Source organism: Lepus europaeus, chromosome 15 (genome assembly GCF_033115175.1).
Source record: "Lepus europaeus isolate LE1 chromosome 15, mLepTim1.pri, whole genome shotgun sequence".
NCBI classification, from domain to species: domain Eukaryota; kingdom Metazoa; phylum Chordata; class Mammalia; order Lagomorpha; family Leporidae; genus Lepus; species Lepus europaeus.
This window is the reverse complement of record NC_084841.1, coordinates 65,804,428-65,822,784: the sequence shown is the minus strand read 5'-3', so window position 1 is coordinate 65,822,784 and position 18,357 is coordinate 65,804,428. Positions and strand designations below refer to the sequence as shown.

The 18,357-nt window shown below is 43.6% G+C and overlaps 1 protein-coding gene across 2 annotated transcripts in view; it reads right to left on the bottom strand.

Annotated features, from left to right (window-relative positions):
• EFNA5 (ephrin A5) overlaps positions 1–18,357 on the bottom strand; it is a 303,302-nt gene that overhangs the window by 262,014 nt on the left and 22,931 nt on the right. The window lies entirely within an intron of this gene.

The following is an 18,357-nucleotide window of genomic DNA, read 5'->3' as shown; positions in this document are numbered from 1 at the left end:
AGATTTTACAAGTCCCCTCATCATTCAGTATTTTCTTCTTTCTTCCATGCAGCCCGTCTGCACTAAACTCACTGCAGGTGCGTTCCTGTGCACCAAGCAGTCTCTCTCACGCCTTTGCTCTCCAAACCATGGCACAGAGAGGTCACCAACAGAGAAGTCCTTCCCTAGTCTGCATGGGGCTCATGCCTTTTGAAAATCTCTGCCTGCCTTCTTTATTGGTGAGTCATTTGTTATTCTAAAACTAAACAGGCCGGTGTGTGTGTGTGTGTGTGTGTGTAGCTGCCGCCCCAAAACCCTTCTGTGTGCGGTTTCCATGATGAATTCCACGTGCAGGGCCCAGGTCTGCACCCGGGCCAGGCTCGGACACGCGACGAGGCTGCGGCCGTAAGGTGTGTGCTTACTCTCCACCTTCCCCGTCCCCTTCTGCAGGGGCAAGGCGCGCAGGGGGACGCGCCCCAGCCCCGCGGACCCCGCCGCCTCACTGCACTGCTGCGTCGCATTACTTCCGCTTTTCTAACTTTTCCACTTCTGAGCACCATCAATTATGCACTAGAATAACAGAGGCCTGGCCAGGCAGTGTAACATAAAGGCCGATTATGACGATAAATAATTTAAACACCTGCGTGCCATGTTCCTTTTACCAGTGATAGGAGGCCACGGGACCGTGAGGCACCCTGGAGTCCAAACCCAGCAGCAGCCTGCGGGGTGTGGGAGAGCGGAACGCACGCCCACCCGTGATCTCTGGGGACCCGCTCACCGACCCAGCACCTGCACGAAGGCGCACAGCCAAGCAACTCATTCCTGGCCCTGGAATCAGCCCAGGGAGAGCAGGGAATAAGTGTCGTGGCGGGTGACATCTTTTATCTTTCAGTAAATAGTGAATAATTTCATACACGAAAGATTTTAAAGGTATGCTGTTTCCATGTCTTTATTCCAACTGTAGGGAAACCTAAGCATGGCCCTTACCCACACGAGGTCACACACACACACACATCTTTGTTTAAGGATCTCGTGCAACCAGGAGCTGGCAGTGGCTTATGGAGGCAGTACAGGTCTTTCAACTCTGCTTCTCCATCTCGGTTAGCTGCCTGTGTGTTAATCTGTGATTTGAAAAAAAATCATCGCACAGAAGAACTTTGATCTGCTCAAAAACTGCACAGACAAGAGGAGCAGCTCCAAAGTCAGCAGCTCCGACAGGCTCTGGATGTCAGGGGGATGCTGGTTCCTTATCCACTTGGGGAAATAAGCTGCACACTGGATCATGAACAAGGACACCCAAACCCGGGCAAACAGACCGTATTTCCAATCGAAAAAATTCCAGATAACTACACCAGTCCAGGGATCTCCTTTCAGGAGATAATTCCCAAGACATGCGACATCGCTCATGCTCCAAACAGGAAGAAGAATCCCAACAGATACCTATCCAAGAGTGAAGAGAAGGAATGAAATCTAGATACCTGGAGGGATGCTGCTAAATCAAACGCTGACTTTAACATATGAAAATTCAGAAGCACAGCGATTAATTCACGTTAAATGAGCTTCTATTTTTCAGGAATGAGACTTCCATTATCTAGAAATATTCCAAAATTAATCCTTAGTCTTCATGAGAGCTAATATTACATTTCCAAATGCAAATTGACAAAAACTCTAGGGGGAAAAACCATTTTGAATTGTGGTTTCCAGAAGGCTTCGGGTTTAGTCATGTCAAATTAAAGGGGAGCAAAGCTTCCTAAAATAACATTCTTCTTAAATCGCATCCATATGATTTAGCAAATTGATACGGCCAAAGTCAATAAATCATGATGCAGGCTTTTTATTTAAATGGATGACTGCTCTTATTTTTCTGCTTTGAGCCAACTCTTTACACTTTTTAGCCCAAAGTTACATGTCTAGCATTGTCTAGGCAAAACAAGCCACCTCTCCCACAATGGGGAAATCGTGCTTTTCCATGTCAACCCACCACCAGCGACAGAAATTGTCCCCTCACCACTCACAGGAAACAGAGCAGGCGACCCGGTGGTTGCGCCAACGTGCAACCCACTAAGTGCCTTCCGTCGGCAGCGTTTGAATTTGTAGGTTTTCCACCACTCTTCAGTGTGTAAGTGCTTTTTTCCTTAACCCCCGGGATTTCATTTTGTGCTGACACATACCCAAGAAGCAATCTCCATGAAACTATCCTTTTAAGGCAAGCGTTCTGTGCACTCCTTAATGATGGGTGTTTAAGAGAAATGGTAATTATGATAGATTTTGAGCCTTAGGTAACAGACAGCCTCACAGTGAGAGGGTTCACTGCATTTAACACCAAACTCCTCATTAAGAAATGGAGATGTATCAATTCAGGGCTGTGCAGACACTGACAGTGAGGTCCAGCTTGGGAAAAGCACGCATCCTTGGGACGGATGTTCTCAGGAGCAGGCCAACAGCTCAGCAAGGTCAAGCTCGTTCGCCCAGATGGTGTGCAAATGAAACATCCTGGGGACACTTTAACTGAAGGGACATCGGCTGGAAAGAGTAAGAGCACCAATGCTTAAAATGCCATTCTCTTCTTCGTACCTTTTTTATCACTTTAAATATGTGTGTGTGTGTGTGTGTGTGAGAGTTAAGCTACCACATTAAAGATTCTGCATATTGAAGTCACAGATTCACACAAAGGCAATTGGAAGTTCTTGCCGTGAAAACATGCTGCATACACGTGAGTACACATACATATTTTCCACATGCATTTGAGACTCATAAAACATATTCCAGATAAAGGATTCTGAGGAAAAAAATAGATCAGTCCTTCCACCAAGACACCATGACCTCCATTCCCCTTCCAAATCCCCACCCCCAATGTGCGTGCAAAAGTTTGCCTGCCCAGCTCGCCTGCTAAGATGGCCAACAGATTTTAATATTTCATGGAGCACAGAGCATGCTCGCATTCAATACAAGGAAATGCTTTATCTTGTCCTTTATAGATTAATAATCCAAGCTGGCGAGAAACTTCAAGAAGCCATGGCAACTTTTAACCAAACAACGTGTACATTTCTTTTGGGCACCTTCAAGCTATTCATGGAATGGAAAACCTAAGATAAAGGGTTTATTTGATTTACCCATTTGCTTAAGATATATGCTTCCCAAAGAGTTGCCAAATTCCATGATATTACTTATTACAGCTAAAACAACTTGGAATATCTTATTCAATTTCTTCTCCAGGAGAACAGAATAAGGATAAGGGTCACGTATCTTGCATAACAACACTTCCTCTTCTAGAGCTAAGCCCCATGAAGTGTCTACAAGAGAAAGAAGGACGCATGAGCACTGGCTTGCACAATTGCCAGCTGGGAAGGTGGAAAGGCTCTGGGGGCCGGGGAGTGGTGCGATGACATGGGGCAATAAGCCGTAAACCATCAGAAAAGAGCATAAAAAGTATTTAGTGTTTTATAAATATTTGAGGGCAATGCAAGCATTTCTGGTTTAAATCAACCCGATCTGAAACTTTCTGGAGTTATAAGAACACCCTACCATAAATCTTTCTAAAATTTGCCTGCTTTTGTTTATTTTATTTTACTCAGGCCAATAATGACCACGACAAATACCTAAATGCTGAACGAAGCAAAGATTCTAGCCCTGCATTCTGTGAGAGAGGCTTAAATTTCTTCTACAAAGCCAACAGAGTAAATGGGGTCATTATTGGTCACTTTTTTCTAGATAAACCCTAACCAAAAAATAAAATCCCTACAGAATTTTAAGGAGAATAAAAAGTCTGGGGAAAAAAATACGATTACAGCCATATCCTCTCGACTCTTTACACCCCAAAAAGATTTTTTGGTTAAAGTAAGTCCTTTCAATCTGCGATATTTAGAATGACAAGAGAAGTCCTGTGGCTCCAGCCTACTTCTAGCATCTGTCAAGAAAATCACAGACCTAACTCTCAGTTCATGGGAGAGCGCTAACAGGAGATGAATAATGCTTCAGAGGGAGAAAGCATATTATTAGAAAGGTTCAAGACCAAACACTCACACAGAGCAGTGAGGCACTTTTTTTTTCTCCTTTTTCTTTTTTGCTATTCAAGTATGAGTTACTGAATTAAAAAATATAGATGAAGAACAAGCTATTTTTAGTTGAAAACCTTCAAAATTGAAGAGAAATATATATGTATATTTATAACCCGCATAAATTGGGATTTAGATATGAGGTTGTAATTCACATTTTCCAGAATATTCCTACTTTGCAAATGGCAGGGGAGAGGCAGTAAAGTGGTGACATTCTTTTTTGGTAAATGCAATAACGTGACATATACTTGCTTTAACAAGGAAAGTAGATCTGTGTGTGTGTGTGTGTAACACATGAAGATATACAAGGATACTTCAAAAAGTTCATGGAGAGATGGAATGAAAAGGTAAGTTTATTTTGGTTAAAACATTTTCAAAATGCATCCATAGTTTTGTATTTTCCCATTTATGTCTTTTTGATGAACTTTTCAGAATATCTTCACATGATGCACTCATAATTAGTGTAAAATTACAAAGCCTCTAGAGAGAGAGAGAAAAAAAGAACCTAAGCTAGCAGTTTACTTTTTTAGGTCACTTTTGCAACTCAACTATTCTTAATCATAAAATCAAACTTAATGGCTTCTGTTTTCCAATTGCGACCAGAGATCTTAACAAACACACAATGGCCAGTGTTTTGGCTCACTAGGCTAATCCTCCACCTGCGGCGCTGGCACCCTGGGTTCTAGTCCAGGTCAGGGACTGGATTCTGTCGTGGTTGCTCCTCTTCCAGTCCAGCAATCTACTGTGGTCCAGGAAGGCAGTGGAGGATGGTCCAGATGCTTGGGTCCTGCACCCGCATGGGAGACCAGGAGAAGCACCTGGCTCCTGGCTTCGGATCGGCACAGTGCGCCAGCAATAGCAGCCATTTGAGGGGTGAACCAACAGAAGGAAGACCTTTCTCTTTCTGTCTCTCACTGTCTATAAGTCTCTCTCTGTCTCTCTCACTAACTCTGCCTGGCAAAACACACACACACACACACACAAACACCTCAGAATCTCACATACAGAGTACAAAAAAGTGGATCTTACGGGAAGACAGAGTAAAATGGTGATTAGCAGAGGCTGGGGGTACAGGCAGTGAGAGGTGACTGCAGTTAGTAACAGGACACTGTACACGAAAACCTCCAAGAGTACTTGATCTCATATAGATTGTATGGATTCTTACCAACAAAAAGTAAATACTCGTGCTGAGACAGGTGTTAAATAACTCAATTTAGCCATTCCAGAATGTATACATATATCCAAACATCAGACAGTACACTATAAACATATACAATGTCTACTTGTTAATTAAAGAGTAATGAAAATATTTCAGAAAAATAGGAGTGCAAGACACTTAAATGTGGTACAATGGATAGAATTATAGAAGAACATAGATGCCACTAATGGTAGTAAGAATTCAGATATTTCAACTGTAAAGGTGTTTCGTTTAAAATTTTTCTTATCTTTTTATTTACATGAGTGGCAGAGAGACAGAGAGAAAGAGAACTTCTATCCCCTGGCTCAGGCCCACAAATGCCTGCAACAGCCAAAGGCAGCCCAGGGCCAAAGCTGGGAGCCCAGAACACAATCCAGGTCTCACACATGGGCGACAGGACCCCAATCACTGGAGCCATTGCCTGCTGCCTCTCAGGGTCTGCACCGGCAGGAATCTGGAGTCCAGAGCCAGTACTGGGAGCTGAAGCCAGGTACTCCGATGTGGGGCCACCAGATAACACCCAATCCCCAGAGGAGCTCCACTGAAAACACAACGTGTTTTCTCCATCCTCCATTCTTACACACAACAACCTGCAGAAATCAGAATCTTAAGGTATGAGGTTAGAATTCACATTTCCCACAATGCAACTGCTTTGCGCATGGCAAGGGAAAGGTGGGGAAGCGGTAACTTGTTTTTAAACAGGGGCATGAGGAGAAATGGACAAGAGCACCTACTCTGGATCCGACTGCCAGTGTCTGCCAGTACCGAAGGCTTAACTTCCGCCAGTACATGTCATCTCACTCTGCTTCGGTCTGTTCATCCCAAAAAAAAGATGGCAGGAACAGTGCTAACGTCGTAGGATCACCATGCAAATGATACATACACACACACACACAGAGAGAGCGAGCGAGCTTGAGAGGAGAGGAGCAGAGAGTAAGACCTAGGGCATGTTTTATCCTAAGGCTCTGAAGCAGAGCACGCAAGCAAGTCACGCACTTGCTCAGGGCAGGACTCATCTCAGCAGAGTGGGCGCCAATAGCAGTATTTCTGTTCTCATAGCACAGGTTACCAGGAGCAAGCTTTACCAATTATCAGTGCCTTGATCAACAGGGAACACATAAACAAGCATCTCATTTCTCTTACTCATTATCAAAGAAACGTGGAGGAAAGCCGCAGTTCTTTCTTGTTTGCTAAATGAGATCGTGGGGGAAAGAGAATCCCCAGTGCTGGCAAGAGTGTAATGAAACTATAAAGCAATCTGACAGTATCACCAAGAATTATATGGTGTGAATCCTATTGCACCCTACGATCCACTCACTCTAATCTACAGAATAAAAAAACAAAATGTGAGAAAAACATGCTTTTTAAGATACTTATGTGTCGCTTATGTTGATGAAAACTGAAGACAACACAGATGTCTGGCAATAAGCAACAATAAGTCCATATTTTTAAATGGTCAGCAGGTTTGAGATATGCAACAAATAAGTAGATTCCTCCCCACCCTGGCCCAAGAGTAGTTATTCATTTATTAAAGGTGTTCAGAGGCTCAGAGTTAATGTCATTTTTTATTTTTTTAAAGATTTATTTATTTGAAAGGCAGAATTATACAGAGAGAAGGAGAGACAGAAAAAGCAAGAGAGAGAGGTCTTCCAACAGCTGGTTCACTCCCCAGATGGCCACAACACCAAGGCTGGGCCAACCTGAAGCCAGGAGCCAGGAGCTTCTTCCAGGTCTCTCATGTGTGTGCAGGGGCCCAAGGACTTGGACCATTGTCCCCTGCTTTCCCAAGAGCATTGGCAGGAAGCTGGATCAGAAGTGGAGCAGCCAGGACTTGAACCAGCACCTATATGGGATGTCAGAGCTGCAGGCGTATTGGTTTACCCGCAGTACCAAAGCACCAGCCCCCTGATGCCATTTATTTAGCCAGCATCTCCCCAACTTTAGTGGCAGGGGGATCTGCCATTGAACTACCATGGGTCAGGTGGGTAACAGAGAGCATTTTGAGGATAGGATCTCTCCAACAGTATCAATGGAATCTCTGCCACAACATCGACAGGCAGTTTTCAGTATCCCACAGTCTGCTTCCAGCAATCTGAGAAAAACAGTTACCATACCGAGAGAGAAAAGGGCTGGGTGCAATCATTTCATTAATAGCCAAGCACAGGATAAAAGCGCAGATAAAAATCTCCCAACATGAGCCGTAGAATGATGAGCACATAGTTCTGTAAGGTGATGCTGCTCCTCCAGTGAGAGCATGTTCATAATTAGAACAAAACCAGTGTGACTTAGTGACAGCAACTGCCATCGCCCGTCTTCCTGATCTGGAAATACAGTTTGCTTAACTGGTTGTTCTTTTAATAGGGCCTGAGGGGAGAATCCGAACTGAAAGTGACCCGGAACGAGATAGCAGAAAACACACTTCGTTCACCATCACTGGGCTGCAGCATAGGAACACACAGAGCCGCCAGCCCTGTCCATTTCAAAGAAGCTAATGAAACATTATCTGCAGGTGAGCTGGTCTCGCAGCATGGCAACTCCAAGCTACAGATGATTTCCTAACCCCAGAGGCAACCACCATGCAAAGACCTGGAGAGACAAATACCAGCACAGCCACATGCGAGGTGAGGCACAAACCTCCCACGACCTGGTGTCCCTTCTTTCCCTAGAAAAGACAACAGAACTGACCTCATCACAGTCACTTCCCTCATAGGAGAGGAAGACAAAAAGGTTGTGGAAAGTGGAATCAACAGATATGTTTATTTGAGGCCAGCATTGTGGCTCAGTGGGTAGGTAAAGCCTCCACCTTTTTTTTTTTTTTTTTTTTTTTTTTTTTTTTTGACAGATAGTTACACAGTGAGAGAGAGAGACAGAAAGGTCTTCCTTCCATTGGTTCACCCTTCAAATGGCCACTACAGCCAGAGCTACGCCAATCCGAAGCCAGGAGCCAGGTGCTTCTTCCTGGTCTCTGACGCATGTGCAGGTGCCCAAGCACTTGGGCCATCCTCCACTGCCCTCCCAGGCCACAGCAGAGAGCTGGACTGGAAGAGGGGCAACCGGGACTAGAATTCGGTGCCCGTATGGGATGCCAGTGCCACAGGCGGAGGATTAACCAAGTGAGCCAGGGCGCTAGCCCCAAGCCTCCACCCTCTATGCCAGCATCCCATATGGGTGCCGTATCACAGTCCACTTCCCAACCAGCTCCCTACTAATGTGCCTAGGAAAGGAACAGAAAATGGCCCAAGTGCCATCCACCTAGGAGACCCGGATGAAGCTCCTGACTTCTGGCTTTGGCCTGGCCATTGCAGCCATCTGGGGTAAACCAGCGGATAGAAGACTTCTCTCTTTCTCTGTCTCTCCTTCTCTCTCTCTTTGTAATGAGATCTCTCTCCCTCTCCCTCTCTCTCTTTCTCCCTATAATTCTGCCTTTCAAATAAATAAATAAATCTTTCAAAAAAAGATACATTTTAATGTCAAAAAGGTGAAATCTATGCATACAAGGATTCTTCAAAAGTTCACAGAAATGCATATTATGAGATAACCATATTGAATTTCAAAAAAAAAATTCTGCACCCCCAAAAACTTACCTTTTAAATCCATTTTTCCACAATTTTTTTATTTCTAAGTTTTAGCATCCTATTTATACTTCCTTCTATATAAATAAGTGAAATGTATATTTAACTAAATTGAAGTTCACACAGACTTTGAAAACTATTTTCATTGTGTTGGAAATAATATCAATTTCCAACCCTTCTAATAACCTGATTAAAGCCATTACAGCTTCACACAAAAAAACTCTACAAGAGCGTGGTACGCCAGGAACTATAGAGGGAGAAAACAAAACCTTCATCAACAGTGCAGAGTTCACCTTTACTGAAACTTTATTATGATATCAACGCCTATGGCTTACCGGGGTTATGGTTTTATTTAGGGCAATGCATTCTATGTAAGGATTACGCTCTTCTTTTTGTGACCTAACGATGCATTTAATTTTTAATTACTTTGAATTTTAAAGTATAAAGAGTGTGTATAAAAGACAAAGCAAGGTGCAGCATCTGTTCATTGCATCTGCACTCACTACCACAAAAATTAACCTTAATCTAAAGAGGCACAAATGGGTTTTTATGCCATCAGGAGGCCCAAGTACTTAAAAATCAATGACTGTCCACCCAGACAAAGAACAGCTGTTTCCTAATATTCCAGCTCCACATTGAGCCCACACTCAACCCGGTAACGAGTCTAAAACTGCCCCCACTCTCATCTACCCCAGCTGAAAACATCAGAGCAGGACACTAGCTGGAAGCCATGAACGGGATTCCGTGGGAACTCAGTGGAGTGGGCCTGACCCAAACAGATGGCACTAGGAGAGTCCCCTTCTATCATCATCACTCAGTGACTTAGAAAAATCCTTACCAGTCTGATTTCCTGTGTCCAGAAGTCTACTCCATGGGACAATCTACCCATTTGTGTTACAGTAGAGGGATTGAGGAAGCACTGGTCCAAAGATATAAAATTTCAGTTCAGAGAAGTTTGGGAAACCAACTGTGTATCATGTCTGGCATGCAAGTTCATACTGTGTATCCCTGATTCTCATCTCAAAAACATAAGCAGGTGAGGCAAGGCACATGTTAAATAGCTTGCTTTAGCCATTCCCCATTGTTTACATACATCAAAACATCATTGTTTGCTCCTCTCCCGATCCCACTCTCTGCTATGGCCTGGGAGAGCAGCAGAAGATGGCCCAAGTCCTTGGGCCCCTGCAACCATGTGGGAGACCTGGAAGAAGCTCCTGGCTCCTGGCTTCGAATCAGCATAGCTCCGACCATTGCAGCCAGTTGGGAAGGAAACCAGTGGATAGAAGACCTCTCTCTCTCTCTTTCTCTGCCTCTCTTCTCTCTTTGTAACTCTGACTTTCAAATAAATAAACAAAATCTTTTTTTAAAAAAAAATCACTGTTTGGATAGAAACAGGCACCAATTTTACTTGAAAAACAAGGGGCCACGGTTCCAACCCTCCAAGGCATCAGCTCCCGGGCAGGGACCTCTGTGAACTCCAATAAAGTCCCAGCCAGCAGGAGATCTACATCTCATCAGGCAGTTAACAACCTTCTCTGAAACCCAGGCGCTTTCGCTCTCCTGGACGAAATGATGCCAACAGGTTACAGAGCGAGAAGGAAAAGTAACCTGTTAGCAAAATGGAAAGGAAAAGGGATTGGGGCATGGACATGGCTTTTAAAGGAAGCTCTTGGGGCCAGCACTGTGGTGCAGTGGGTTAAAGCACCGCCTGCAGTGCCGGCATCCTATATAGGTGCCACTTTGTGTCCCGGCCGCTTCACTTCCAATCCAGCTCTCTGTTATGGCCTGGGAATGCAGTAGAAGATGGCCCAAGTCCTTGGGTCCCTGCATCCGCGTGGGAGACCTGGAAGAAGCTGCTGGTTCAGGGCTTCAGATCAGCACAGCTCTAGCCATTGTAGCCATTTGGGGGTTGAACCAGTGATGGAAGACCTCTCTCTCTATCTCTACCTCTCCCTGTAACTCCTTCAAGTAAATAAAATAAATCTTAAAAATAAATACATAAATAAAGGAAGCTCTTGGCACACTAGGATATTTTAGGAGTCCATTCAGGGACCACTTTATTTACTTATTTATTTTAATTTGAAAGGCAAAGAGACAGAGACAGATCTTCCATCTGCTGGTTCATTTCCCAAATGCCTACAACAACTGGGACAGGGCCAGGCTGAAGCCAGGAGCCTGGAACTCATTCCAGGTCTCCCATGTGTATGTGAGACCGGACCCAAGAGCACGAGCCATCACCTGCTGCCTCCCCGTGTGCACAGCAGCAGGAAGCTGGAATTGGAAGCAAGGCCAGGACGTGAACGCAGGTACTCTAACATGGGATGCAAGGAGCACTTCAAACAAAGAATTCCACAGGGGCGGAGCCGGGGGGGGGGGGGGGCAAAGAGACCTGTGTGACATCTAAAACGTCATTTTGTCTTCTATTTTCCCCATCTGGGAAGAAAACTCCAATCTAGATGATCCTGAAGACCCCATGCGATGCCATCTTTTATAGGGTTTTCCTAATCCACTCTCAGAACTCTCAGTCGCCACACATTGGGATAAACAACTAGGAAACATAAGAAAACTACTAGGAGACCCTCAAAAGTAGGGTGGGGCCAGCAACACATGTCTCTTGTAACATCAGTGCACCCAGAGTCACGTGACTTCCTACAGGCTTAGCCCTTTCCAGTAATACCTGGGTACACTTAGTAATTAAGTCGGCATCTTGCTATGCTAGGGTCCCTGCTGTAGAGGAGGGGTCCCCACCACGGGGTTCTGATAAGCCCCGGACTACATAACTGCAGTGGGCAGACGTTCTGGCTGGTCAGAGATTCAAATCCAGCCACGAAAGGGTGGACAGATCATGCCAGCGTAGATGCTTTGGAAGCAATCTTTATGCAGGGCTCAGAAACCCATCTCTCTGCTGACCATGTCCTAAGCTGAGCTGAGCTGAGCTAACCCTTCGGGCTCCTGTTGTCCAGCCTTCGTGCTCTCCCATCCTGGGTACATCCTGGGGTGCTGCCTGGATCCAACCATCTGGGTCCCCAGGCCCAGGCTGCGTGGTGGTGATTGTCTCCAGAGGCGCCATCCCTGTGTTTCTAGCATCAGGGCTTCTGAAAACCCCGAAGGGAAGTAATCCCCGAATGCCACTGAAAGATGTCCAGCTGCTACCGTTTATGAAGTAGGCTTGACAAGAGGGGGTCGTCACAGGGCAAGCAGGCGGGCCGGGAAGAGAGAGGAATTTAGACAAGGGCGAGTTATCCAAACAGAACCCCCTCCACCAAGAGTCATGTTTTATCGGCTTAAGCGTTCCTGCCTCCTGTCCCAAAGGTACTCCCAGCTCAACTCTCATTAATTCTTCTTTATGGCTGTCTACTTTCTTTAAATAATAATAATAATAAAAAGCAGCACATGGCTAGACAAAGTCCGAGAGTGTGTGAAAATTGGAAAGACTGGCCAGATGAGTTACTTGGAAACAACTGAATGTGTCTTCCCTAAAAAATTAGGGAGGAAAATGGCTTTCTTTTTCACGGACAAGAATGAGAGTAGCTCTCAGTGTCTGCCTCTCCCTTCCCCATTCTTTTGAGAAGGTCTTTTCATCTCATTAAGTTAAGCTGATTAATAAAAATGCGGCAGTTTGCTGTGGATTCTTTAGAAGTGGCGATGCCAGCTTAAAGACACAGGCAGAGGTAGAGGTTCCTCTGCTGGGGACAGGAAGGGAGTGACTTCTGAAATCTGCTGTTGTCACCCTCCAGTGGAGACAGTCACCTGGACTGGTCCCTCAAACACTAATATTGCCACTGGGCACCTTGTACCTTCAGAAAAGCTCTCAGGCTTACTTACAAAAAGGGAAAGAAATGGAAACATTATTTAGAACACAACTTCAAGGAGAACATTTCCCTCCACTGCAAAAATGTGCTTTGTTCAAATGAGTGAACAAAACATGATCTATAGGAATTGAGGTTTCACTAAAGAGACAAGGAATTTTAGCCACAGAAGTCTCCTATGGAAACAGAAATGTGCACTGTCTGCTCTCGGGCCATACAAGCAGGTAAATCCAGTTACTTTTCCTTGCCCAGTGTTTGTCTTCCGAAAACATGTTAATTACCTGGCTAGTACCTGACTAAGAGGGATGCATGATCAAGAGTCAGTTATTTCCTCCACAAATTGTAAATGACTTCGTTTATTTTAAAGAGGGGAAAAAAAAAAACCTCAGCTATATGACATCATGACTTGCAACGTTTTCCATTGTTTAGGCATAAGTTAAAGTCATCCAGGAAAAAAATATCTCTTATAGGAAAAGCTGCGAACAAAGGGCCAGAAAGATGAGTCAAGGTGCCTCAAAGGAGCTGAAAGATTTTCCTGGCCACCTTTGAATTTGCATAACACTAAACAGTTCATTTGTATTTTACCCAAAGTATCTCTCCCAGCTGCCTGAATTAAATTTGTACTACCATTCATGATATTTTGTTTAAAAGTGTCTCTCAGTAGCATTCCTATTCATATGTTAATAATTCCACCAAATTTATTTCTGTCCAATCTTTGTGTAACAGAGTCTTTGTAGTGCGATTTTAATCAATTTATCCACACTACTCCGAATCAGATTTAATATTCTGTCTGGTTCTATTACTACACTTACTACAAAACACCAGACCAAATAAACCTATTTGTCTCAATGTCATTTCAGAAGGGTCTTTTTAGGGGATATGGGTCATTTTTACTCGACTCATACCCTACAGACATTACATATAACTGGGGTCGGCAAGTCTTGTCAATATATCCCCACCTGTTCACAAGTGCTGGGCATTTCTGAAGACGCAGCTGTTGATTTAAAGACTAAAACAGAAACCACCACCATAAAAGGCTCATTCTAAACCTTGACCAGATGAGGTCTTTAGTTACTACTGTTTTCTCTAGAAAAATGTGGAGAATTCTGTAACACGAAGAGCACCAAGCTCATCAGACCACACATTCCCTGTGGCCTGACGCCCGTCACCTGGTTTGCCATCATCAATCCATCTTTTCAAGTACCTAAGACGCCGAGACCAAACCAAGCAGCTGAGAAAATCGACGAAGTCAGGAAGCATTTACACTTCTACAGTGAAGACTAATCATAGGTTAGGCTGTGGCTTCCAATTAGCAAATACAAAATGGTTAAGGAAAGCATGGCTCCTTTTCTATGGAATGAAAGGCAAACACAGTCTCAACGGATACTGAATGGGAACAACCATTATCAAAGATGAGGATACAAAGTTGCGGTTATCCAGAATGAATAGGTCTAGGGATATAATAGCAAGCATGAGAACAGTGCCTACTGTGCAGTATCAAGATTTGCTAAGAGTAGACTGGATGTGCTCACTTGCTTGAGGGTAATAATCATTTCACAATATGTATGATTGGACTTCCAAAAGTTTGTGGAGGGGCCAGCGCTGTGGCGCTGAGGGTAAAGCTACCACCTTCAGTACCGACATTCCATATGAGTGCCGGTTCCCATCCCAGCTGTTCCACTTCCGATCTAGCTCTCTGCTGTGGCCTGGGAAAGCAGTGAAAGATGGCGCAAGTCCTTGGGCCCCTGCACCCGCGTGGAAGACCTGGAAGAAGCCCCTGGCTCCTGGCTTCTGATCATCTCAGCTATGGCCGTTGCAAACATTTGGGGAGTGAACCAGGGTAAGTAAGATCTCTAGCGCTCTCTCTCTCTCTCTGTAACTCTGCCTTTATACACACACACACACACACACACAAAAGCTTGTGTTTAAAAAAATGTTTGTGGAAAGTAGAGTTTTAAAATTAAGTTTATTTTATGCAAAATAGTTGAAATCCACGCAGTTTTTCATAATATGTATTTCCATTAACTTTCTGAAGACCCCCACAGCATACACATTTCAAGATTTTTTTGCACCAAAATAAACTTGTTAATCCATTTTCTACAAACCTTTCAAAGTTCCCTTGCTCTTGCAACTGTATATCAAAACACCTGAAGTTTACCCAATAAAAACCAGAAATGTTTCAAAGCATCATCATTCTCACACGGTGCCTACTGTGTATGCCAAGTACTGTGTAAAAGTACTGTAACTACAAGTCATTAACAAGTCATACTCCCGACACCCAGCAGCTGGTAAGCATCAGGTGCTAACAGCTTCAGTGAGGTGAGGTTACCACTGAAGGATCCAAAAGGTAATGGAGAGGGCCCTGGTCAAACAGGCTGGCACTGGTTCTTCCCGTGAGCTCTCTATGAGACCCTGAGCCTCCCTGTGCAGCACTGATGCTTCATGCATGGTCTGCAGATCATACTGAAAGGGGAGATGCTGAGAGATGGGTAAACTGCTTCCAACAAATATTTAATGTGGGAGGCACCTCTGCTTTGCTTCCAGTGGCTACTGCCACGGAAAGTGGTTCTAAAGATGGAATTTCCTTGATTTAAAAAAAATACTGAAAAACCTTCATTTAGGATTTTTTTTTTTTTTTTTTTTTGTATACCGTATTGACATTCAGGATCACTTCTCCAATTCCTCCAGAAATAGAATTTTATTATGTAAATTCTACTGGAATACGGATTTTTTAATACGATCACCAGCACACTGGGGGGAAATTGGCAAGCATGTTTCAATAGGACATAAGAGGCAGGCATTTGGGATAGTGATTAGTCACCACCTGGGACACCCACAGCCCATATCTGAGTGCCTGAGTCCTGGCTCTGCTCCCAATCCCAGCTTCCTACTAATGTACATCATAGGAGGCAACAGGTAATGAATGACTCAATTACTTGAATCCCTGCCACCCATGTGGGAGACCCAGAGTGGGATCCGGGCTCCTGGTTTTGGCCTGGCCCAAATCCAGCTATTGTGGTCACTTGGAAGTAAACCAGCAGAAAGAAGATCTCTCTATCTGGTTCTATCTTTCTGCAATTCAAATAAATACAAATACATTAACAAATACATAAACTTTTAAAAAGAGAGTTATGACATGCTTAAGGCCCTTATAATACAAATTATGGACTTTGTGATGTTGTCACCCAGATAAAAATATAAAACACAAGCAAATGACATTTAGTAGATAAAATAATGGAGAAAGCAGTATATTTATCTATTGAAATAAAATGACTTATTTTGCATCTTAACTAATATCAACACATTTCTATCTTCTTCAATCTGTAAACCTAGGAACCAGAAATCTAAATGTTTCAGTGTAAATACATGGATATTATATACACTTTCTTCAGCATCTCACAATTATATTATGGGTACGATTATTTAATAGTAACTCAGTTTCTGTAAAAGAGAAATATACTTTAAAATCACAGTGCTATAATTAATATTGTTAATATTATGAGATCATTTTAAAAGAATGCCTTTCAATGAGAATTACTGTATCGGTAATGGGAAATAAATATCAGTAAAATAAGCTTACTTTAATATTTGTTCTGACAAGTAAAAAATCAAATTACAGGATTATAAACCAGTGGAGGAAAAACAGCTTCCACAAAGTTAAACTTGGATTCTCAAGTCTAGGCAGCTAGCTTTTCACAGATAACAAGGAAATGAAAACCATGAAGTTCATGTCCAACAAATGACTGAACGCAGAAACGCACAAGCAAAGACAGTCTGCTGTTGGTGACGCTGCTGCTCCACAAATCAATCCAAAAGGATGAGAACAGGCTCTTACCTCTGAGGAAGACACACCGTGGGGTTCCAGGACTGTGGTTAGTCCCCTGAACACCCGCACCGCCACAGGAAATGGGGTGAGTCAAGCCCCATCTGCACATGCAACTGATTAGGAACAATCTGACTAGAAACTGCCGAGAAAAATAGAACCTGAGGCCGGCCAGGCATCTCCAAATAAACAGGCCTTAAAAGAAGGCAAAGAAGGCACGGAGCAGGTGATCTAGGCAATGATTAGCCGTCACTGTTTACACACCTACCTCTACATTGACCATCATGTCCATGCAGACGCGTTTCACAGAATTTAATTGATTTTATGCCCGAATCGTTCTTTCTTGCATAGAAAATTATCACCTTGGAACTGAGAGATTTGGTAGGTCTGGTTCACCCAGGTTTTCACTGATTATTAAAGCAATTTTTGAAACATCCATTTCATGATAAAGTTTACTATAGCATTCTTTATATACTTTAAATAATCCTATTTGGAAAAGCAATGTGCAGAATGAGATGAGCTGTATCAATAATTGGGATAAAAGAGTGTGACAGTGGAGTCAGATTGGGGTAACTATATCGTACCAGTGCGTGCTGAACTCCAACACTTACCCATTTACCTAACTTTTAAAAATTTTTCTTATTCTACATCTTATCTCCTCACAACAGCAAAGTAAAGACAAATGAACATTGGCTTCAGTAAATCAACTCTCAGATTTTATAGTTGTGAACTGAATTTTTTTTCTGTATTCTACGTTCTTCTTTTGAAGCACTTAATTTTTTTTTTAATTTTTTTTTTTTTATCTTTTTGACAGGCAGAGTGGATAGTGAGAGAGACAGAGAGAAAGGTCTTCCTTTTGCCGTTGGTTCACCCTCCAATGGCCGCTGCAGCCGGCGCATCTCACTGATCCGAAGCCAGGAGCCAGGTGCTTCTCCTGGTCTCCCATGCGGGTGCAGGGCCCAAGGATTTGGGCCATCCTCCACTGCACTCCCGGGCCACAGCAGAGAGCTGGCCTGGAAGAGGGGCAACCGGGACAGAATCCGGTGCCCCGACCGGGACTAGAACCCGGTATGCCGGCGCCACAAGGCGGAGGATTAGCCTGTTAAGCCACGGCGCCGGCCTGAAGCACTTAATTTTTTTAAAAAAACTACTATTACTGAGAGTTGAGTCAGATACAGTGCACTTGAGACCCCTAGGTGGGAGTTGAGGATTTAACTCAGTGACTTCAAAAAGGACGGTAGAATAATTTGGGGAGCTGAACACAGGTCCCACACTATTTTTCTTACTGTTCAACTGTAAGTAACTCCAGTCTGGCTTTCCAGAGATAAATCCTTAAAGTCATGTTTGGAAGTAAACAGAAGAAAAAAAAAAAAAACTTTAAAAACATCCTTAGAATCTTATATGTAAAAACAAAAAGCTATTTCTCTTTACAAGTTTATCCACATTGTAGATGTAAGTGAAGCTATTCCTCTGCATTGGTACCTCCTAATACGGAAATGATATGCTCCAACCAAGAAAGTGAACAAAGTCGAGAGATTTCTGAAGCCAAAAATGACCTCCAAGGACAACCACCCCCCTCATTTCACAGATGAAGAAACTCAACTCGACCAAGGTTAAGTGACTCGGCCAAGGTCAAACAAGGTCAAGGCCTCACCACACTGCAGCTCTCGCCTAAGACAGCAACTGGCTCAATCCCCTTGTAAAGATGAAAAAGAGAGCACATCTGATGACCTGCTCAGGGTCAAACACCTCGCTGGTAGAAAAGAAAAAGTGGTACCCCCTTCAGCTGACTCCCGCACCTGGTGGTTGTTAAAAAGCTAATACTTATCCTGCAAACTGACAAAATCAGAAAGGAGAATTTTCACACAACGAGCACATGAGTTCAGCTAGGTTATCAAAACATTTGGGAATAGGCAGGCAA